This window comes from Grammomys surdaster, unplaced genomic scaffold, assembly GCF_004785775.1.
Source record: "Grammomys surdaster isolate TR1022 unplaced genomic scaffold, NIH_TR_1.0 257, whole genome shotgun sequence".
Taxonomy (NCBI): Eukaryota; Metazoa; Chordata; class Mammalia; order Rodentia; family Muridae; genus Grammomys; species Grammomys surdaster.
In genome coordinates, this window is record NW_021604698.1 from 681,568 (window position 1) to 689,467 (window position 7,900).

Consider the following 7,900-nt stretch of genomic DNA (forward strand, 5'->3'; position numbering starts at 1 on the left):
TAAAATATGGAAAATTAACACACACACACACACACACACACAGAGAGAGAGAGAGAGAGAGAGAGAGAGAGAGAGAGAGAGAGAGAGAGAGAGAAGCAAAGTATAGGTTCTCAGTTTGAATCCATGAATTGATTTAAAATGATTATTTTCTCTGCTCCCAGACACCACCTCTCTGAGGTTTAACAGCTGAAGCAGAAAAAGTATTAACTCTTGTAGAATAAAGACTGCAAGAAGCATATGTGGATCAAACTGATCCTCAACTTGATTGTATTCTCCTCATTTTACCTTCAACTCATTCTCCTACTGGGCTCATTATGCAAAGGGATGATTGTTAGCATTTCCTCTAGGCTCTGTCCCAGTTACCTGGCAATCACCAAGTGTGCCTGTCTCACTGTGAAGGGGGGTGCTTGCTCCATTCTCTCTCTCTTGCCTTCTTGTGCTCACACTGTCCTCTCTGTCCCTCCCCCTCTTTCCCCTTTCCCCTTTCTACTCTCTCTCCACTTGCCAATGGTCTTCCTCTATTCCTCTATTCTCTCTTTCTCTATCTTTCTCTGTCTCTACTACTCTCTCAACTCCCCTCCCCATGCCTTGAATAAATCCCTTGGTCCCTAGGGGATGGGATGGGGGCGGGGAAGGGATGCCTCAGCATTTGCCCACAGAGGCACTCCCTTCCACTAAACATTTTTTCTCTATCTTTTTATAAAACATAACAAAGATAGCATTATGCAATGAATTTCCTTAGCTCATAATCAAAGTAAAAAACAAAAAGTAAGACATATATAAAAAAGGTATCTTAATTAGTTATAAAAGTAGAACAAGACTATTTCAATTTTCAGGACCAGAACCAGGTAAAATTGGAGTACCTCTTACAACCTTTTTGGGTGATAAATGAAGATTGGTAAAGAACTTATTTGTGTGAAATTAGTAACAAATATCTGAAACATATACAGTTTATAAAAAGAACTAGTTTGATTCTGACATGTACAAGAGAGAACAATTCCAGAGGCACCAACATTTTATAGTGGTGGAAAAAGATAGGTATGGTAGGTTATAAGTCAAATAAAATAAGCAGGTGGTCAAAATTTTATATATATCAGTTGATATATCAGAATTGTATACAATCCTTGTATTTGATTATTCTGAATGTCTTACCATAATAACTGATTTTTTATATGCAGAAAGAGCTGTTTTGCATATAGAGACTGCTGAATTTGTACTTGATAACTCAGCATTGACTTTGTTATTTATACCATTGCAACAAGCTATTAGATGTAGAAGCTATCCATTATATAGTACAAGTTTTTGATCTCATACAAATTTGGCCAGTCCATTAGCTCAAGAGAATGAGACCAATTAATAATAGGAAATATGTTAGAAACCTCAAAATTTCATGAGAAACATCATGTTTATGGGAAAGATTTAAATAAAAACAATTTCTATTACTTGATAACAAGCCAAAGAAATAAAAATAACACATTCACACACACACACACACACACACACACACACACACACACACTCCTACATGTTCTCCAACAACCAAAGTCTATTACCTGGTAGAAGTAATGTTAAGGATACCAAAAAAATGACATTTTACAGATGGATGTTTTTCATTTTGCAGATTCAGAAAACAAAGGCTTATACATCATTCCATTGACATGTAGGATATTAATGGGCAACTTCTTTAAATTCCAAAAAGGCTCATTGTATAATTGTACATTTAGTGGAAATAATGGCAATCATGGAGATACCTACACAAATTAAAATGGACAATGCTCCATCTCATGTATCCAATAAGATGAATCAATTCTTTGTATGTTACTATATAAAGCATGTTACTGGTATATCACACAGTCCCACAGGACAAGCAGTTATATATAAAAAAAAGAGCCCATTATACCTTGAAAGAGATCTTTATTAGATAAAAGGTAGAGTAGAAATTCTCTGGGACAGACTAAATGATGCTTTGTTAACTCTATTATTTCTTCTTAATGGTGAAAAGGGTAGAACAACAGCTTCAAGACACTGGGTTATTAAGCAAGCAATCAAACAAACAAACAAAACTTGCGGAACTATTCCAACAAATATATACTATGAGGATATGTTGATATTACAATGGAAACCTCCAATAGTTTTAAGATGGGGACATGGTTATGCTTATGAATCTACAGGGATGAAAAAATATAGTAACCAACAAAACCTATTAAAAATTAGATCTGACTTGGGAAAATCTTTTATTAGCTGAGACATGAATGTCTTCACAAACCAAAATAGCCTATGTAATTCACTTTCACAGACTATCTGTTTTAGTTACTGATTTCTCCAAAATATGTATGCAAGTCAAGTTCAAAACTGCTAACCCATATGATGGATCACACAGAAACTGGACAGACAACCCAGACACCTGACAGACAACAATGAATGGGCAGACAACACAGAGACTGAATAGACAACATTGAGACTGGGTAACACAAAAACTGGGCAAAAAATACCAAGCTAGCTTTTTAAAAAAAACTAATACTTTTTTTTTCTGCTTGGACAAATAGGAATTAAAAGGTCACATGCAGCTTGGACACATCACAGCAGACTAGACAGTTCCACGAGGGGAGGTTTATTAAGAGGGTGGGACAACAGGAGAGAGAGAAGTGTAGAGAGGGTAGAGGCCAGCCATGACCACATGGAGAGAGAGGGAAGGGAAGGGGGGAGGGGAGACAACAACCTACAGGCACGCGGGGTAGAGGAGCAAGAGAGAGAAGAGGAGCCAAGCAGCCCCTTTTATAGTGGGCAGGGTTACCTGCCTGTTGCCAGGTAATTGTGGGGAGGAGCGTACCTGGCTGTTCCCAGGTAACTGTGGAGGTGGAGTTTAACAGATTACTAACAGGAATTCTTCGCTCCAATTCAGCCAGAAGCAATTGTATTAGAAGACTGTCATCCCAATACTTGAAGTTGGAGTGGACGGTTTTGGTTGTTTGATATGTTATAGTTGTTATCATTTAGGGTAGGAGTTTTTTTGCATAATTATTATATAGTGATAGAAATTTAAGGTTTTTTGAATATTGTTTGACTATATTGAACATAAGCTGTTTATTTAACATGTAAGGTAAAGTTCAAGTTCTATGGTTCTTTAATTGTTCATATTGTGTGTGAATTGATAATGTTAGAGGAAAAAGAGGATTTTTTAAACAGAAATGTGAATATGAAGTAGAAATTATATGTGTTAGAACCCATCTTTCATTATAATAATATAGCTAAGAACCTGAGGTCAGCTAGGTCTTGAGATCTAGGGAAAAGCCTACTATTTTTATGCTAAAGGAACTTAGTAGTAAAATGACTTACTGTTACAACCATAAAACAGTGAATCATACAGCTTTTATATATAAATATAACCTAACAGACAGTGTATGATGCTATGGGTTATTGGTACACCTTACAATATTTTGTTTTTCATTGTTGGTCCTTGCTGAAGAGGCTGTATTGTATTGGTTTTTGTTGTCTATCTTTCCTGGTCATCTTTTGTTGGATCTTCATGGAAAGTATCACAAGAAAAGACTTCTGGTGCTCCTCTGGTAGATTCTCACCACTTCTGCAGACTAAGGTCTATTTCCAGAATGATGCCAGCTGATAGAGACTCATGTGGAGTTTTCATAAGAGAGACTCACGTGGTGAGGCAGGACCTGGTGGGAGGACAGGTGATGTTTGAAGGTAGTGTAAATAGGACCCAATAAATAGTGACGGAGTGAGGGGGCTTTGCAATAGTTGTTGTTCTCAAGTTTTTATCTTTGCTGATTTCATTTCATTGAGAGGGGCACGAAAAAGAACTTCTAGTGTCCCTGCTGGCCATGGTTTATATTGCTGACTCCTGCCAATTCAGCAGAGGCCTGGGTTTTTCTGCTAGGTCATGACACAACTGCTGATTCATGTTTGCTATCCTGACACTGAAGAACTGGACTGCTGATATATTTGGGAAGTGTTTGCAAGGGAATTGAGCTCCTGCTGTGCTGATGATTCCTGTGAACTGAACTGCTGATATCCTGACACCACAGATTAGACTTGCTCCAAAGAACAATTTCTAAGCAGGGCCACTTTTCCTGTATCCTAATAACCTTTCTGTTCTACTACTTGATGTGTGTGGTAGGCTAAGAGGGAGGTTCAGGCATTTAAGAATCATTATTTAAAGATGATATTTGAAAAGATCAAAGAAATAAGTAACTATACTAAGTTAAATAATGACATAATTTTGTTAATTCATATTTTGGTTTATTATCAGTTTCTAATTTTGAGTAAGTAGGTTGAAAAGAAAATTTCTTGACAATAAAGATGTGTGTGAGTCTAAAGCATGTATTGGTGAAGTGTTAATTCTAAAATTATTTGTATGTTCATTAGGAAAAGAAGCAGGCAGGTTTTACATATATTTGATCATTGTTCCTTCCAGCTTCAGGTTGACAGAAACAAGATTCAGATATAAAATATATTTAGAAGTAATTTGGCTACTTAACTAGGCTCTTCTCTGGCTATATTATAAATTAAAATTAACCATTTATTTTAATTCACATTCTGTCATGTGGCTGGTTACCTGTGCCCAGTATAATGTATCTGTCTCTTCACATCTTCCCGGGAGAATCTCTTGGCTGACACTATCTCAGAATCCTTTGTGAATCCTGAGTGTTCCACCTCCTATTTTCTGTCTAAGTTATAGGCTGTAAGATTTATTACTGATAGGTTCCACATCCATATAGACACAGATATTCTTTCTAAAACTACGGATTTGTCAACAGGACAATTGGATTATGATATGCTGATATTTGTAACAGAGCTCTCAATCATTTTCTTACTTACAGGTGTGACAGTATTCCTGCCAGAAATTTAATGAATGAACATGTTATAAACCCTGTGAAAAATTTTCACAAGTTAGATATTGCTATGACATTTTTCTTACTAATTATTTATTTATATTTAAAAAGATTAATTTTGTAAATATAGCAGCAGAGAAATTTGCAACAGCCTAGAAATTGCTCAACAGATGAATAGATAATGAGAATGTGGTACATTTATATGATGGAATATTAATAAGCCATTAATAATGATTTTAAACATATAAGAAAATTTGTAGAACCAGAAGAAATCATCCTTAGCTTCATAAAATTAATCAACTCTGACCCAACCCTGAGATGGCTCCAGGAAAGGGTGTTTGGGCCCAAGGGACAATTTCATGCTTTTAGCCCCAGGACTATTTCCCAGAAATGACTCTGACAGAACAATTCTCAGAAAAACTGTAGAATGTTCTGACTGATAGTCACCTGACCCACTGAAAAGTCCCAGAAAGAGTTCAAATGTGTGTCATGATCTGCCCATACTTGCTAGCCAATAGATTTAAAGGTCAATATACTTAGCCAGTAAGTTTGAACTGTAACTTTGCTTGTATCCCTAAAAAGTATAAAACCGCATGTAATAGCCATTTGGGGTTGCCTTCTAGTCACTTGCCTTGAAGGACTAATTGAAGGTCTACCCCAACATGTCTGGAAAAAAATCTTTTGCTTTTGTATTGATCTGCTTCATGGTGTCTCACTGGAGAGGGTCTCTAAGTAAGTACCACTGACTGAGGGTCAGTCTTACATTTGAGGGCTCACCTGAGATTTGATGAAACCCCTGAGTGACCACCGCCTAGACTGATCAGAGGGAAAAAGAATGAGCAGAGCAACAGGTCCCTACTTGTATGTGTTTGTCTCTGTCTTTTGCTTTCACTTTTGGCTCTTGAGCACAGTGTTTACTGGAAAGCCTCTGGTCTGGTGTTGTCAACTGCAACTGGCAGACTTGCCTTAATGCTGTGACTGCAGGGAGTCTAGAGATGCTTTAGACCTCCCAGGAGGGAGTCAGGAGGATTCCCAAAGGAAATCTATTTGAAGAGGACAGTGCCATTGGAAGAATAGAGATGCAACCCATTTCTTTTGGAATTTCCCTTGCATCAGGAGCAGAATGGAAGACCCCCCCCACACACACACATTCCACAGTAACAGACTAGATTAATCAAAAGAGTATGTGACTACTCCAGGGACTCACATTTTAAATGTGACTTTATTCTTCATTATCTGGAATGAGGCAACTTGGGAAAGTATAGCAAGGTAGTGGAAAAAGAATCCAATTGTCAGCCTTCTGATCCTTCTGTGCTGCTGTATACTGGAGCCCATTCTGGTCCTGTCCCAAGCCAAGCAGGTGTGCCTTGTGTACATATGCCCAGCATAGTGTGCCAGCATGCATGGGTAGCCAGCACTAGGGAAAGTTTTTTTCTTACTCTCAGTAGGTATTCACAAATAGTTATGATAAGGTGATGTATTACTGTGACTCTTTGGGGTAAAATAATATAGCTCATATTAATATGGTTCCTTTGTGAATTTGGCTAAAGCTATTTTATGAATTTATGAATATGCAAATGGACATACCATAGTACTTCAAATGTACATTTCATGTATCCCTTTTTTCTTTGTTCTTTATATTGTCACCCCATAATGACAACATGGCACTTGCTAAATATAAATAAAAAATGCAAAAAAAAGAGAAAGAAATGGCAAGACACAGTATCAACAGGAGCTGACAGAATCTTGCTATAACCTGGTTTCTGCACCCATGGCAGGAGAGAGCTGTCTGTGTGTTGATTGTCTTTCTCTGTGTTCTTGGACTTAGACTTACATTATATTTGGACATAGGACAGACTGCATCTACCCTGTTAAATATCTTTTTTAACCACTGGAGGGAAGTTAGAGAAAGAGGAGAAAACTTGTCACCAGTAGTAAAGAAGGACAAGTTAGTTACTCTCTGTTCCTCTGAATGGCCCACCTTTAGAATAGAGCGGCCACCCGTAGGGACCTTCAACTTGCAGGTGATCAAAGCATGAGAGGAAAGAGTCTTTAGGCCAGTATCCCTTGGGCACACAGGCCAAGTGCCCTATATATTTACATGGAAGAATGGAGTAGAGGTCCCCCACCCCATGTATTAAAAGCCTTTCTTTCCCCAATACCCACCTCACAGGTTCTGGCCATCAGGAAAAAGAAAACATGGGAAGAGAGATCTGGACCTGAGAAGAAGTCGATCCTCTAATACCCTTCAACATTGGACCTGTTGTTCCAAGACCCTCCTCCTCCTTATACACCTACTCTTTTCCCCACAGCCTTGCCAGAGCCAGCACTGGCCCTGGCATTCGTGGCCCATATGCTTCCAGCGCCATTATACCCCTCTTTACAGGAGGGAGGAGTGGGAGGAGACCCCAACTTCCTGGTCCTCCCAAGGGGACCTGAAGTCAGAGAGCTACCTCCCCTGATACCACAGTAGCCTTCCCTCTGAAGGCATAAGGACCTCTAGACAATAAGAGCAATCAGACTATGCAATATTGGCCATTTTCGTCTGCTGACCTGTACAAATAGAAATCTCAGCATCCCCCTTTCTTAGATAATCCTGAAGGTTTTATTAATCTCTTTGAAGCTGTCCTGTTTACCCATCAACCCACTTGGGATGAGATACAACAGCTTATGTGAGTCCTCTTCACCACTGAGGAGAGAGAAAGAATCCTCAATGTGACCCAAAAGAATGTGCCCTTGGACACGGGGGGGGGGGGGAGCTCCCTCAGCAAACCCAGCAGTCATTGACACAGGATTCCGTTTAACCCGACTTGATTGGAACTTTATTTCAGCCAAAGGTAAAGAGCACCTGAAGATCTACCACCAGGACCTGTTGGTAGGTCTCAAGGCAGTTGTCCACAAATTTGATCAACATATGTGAAGTTAGACAGGGATATGATGAGTCGACTGCTGTCTTTCCAGAGTGGCTCGTGGAGGCATTCCATCAATGTACACACTATGATCCCAGCAGCAAGGAGCACAAAGCTACTGTGACTATGGTTTTTATAGAC

At 38.8% G+C, this 7,900-nt stretch overlaps 1 long non-coding RNA gene across 1 annotated transcript; it reads left to right on the plus strand.

Moving 5' to 3' along the window:
• The first annotated feature begins 5,457 nt into the window (after positions 1-5,457).
• On the plus strand, positions 5,458-7,659 carry LOC114627704. The gene is made up of 2 exons (XR_003712392.1): positions 5,458-5,582; positions 7,024-7,659. It is a non-coding gene; the product is annotated as an uncharacterized LOC114627704 (long non-coding RNA).
• The last annotated feature ends 241 nt before the right edge of the window (positions 7,660-7,900 follow it).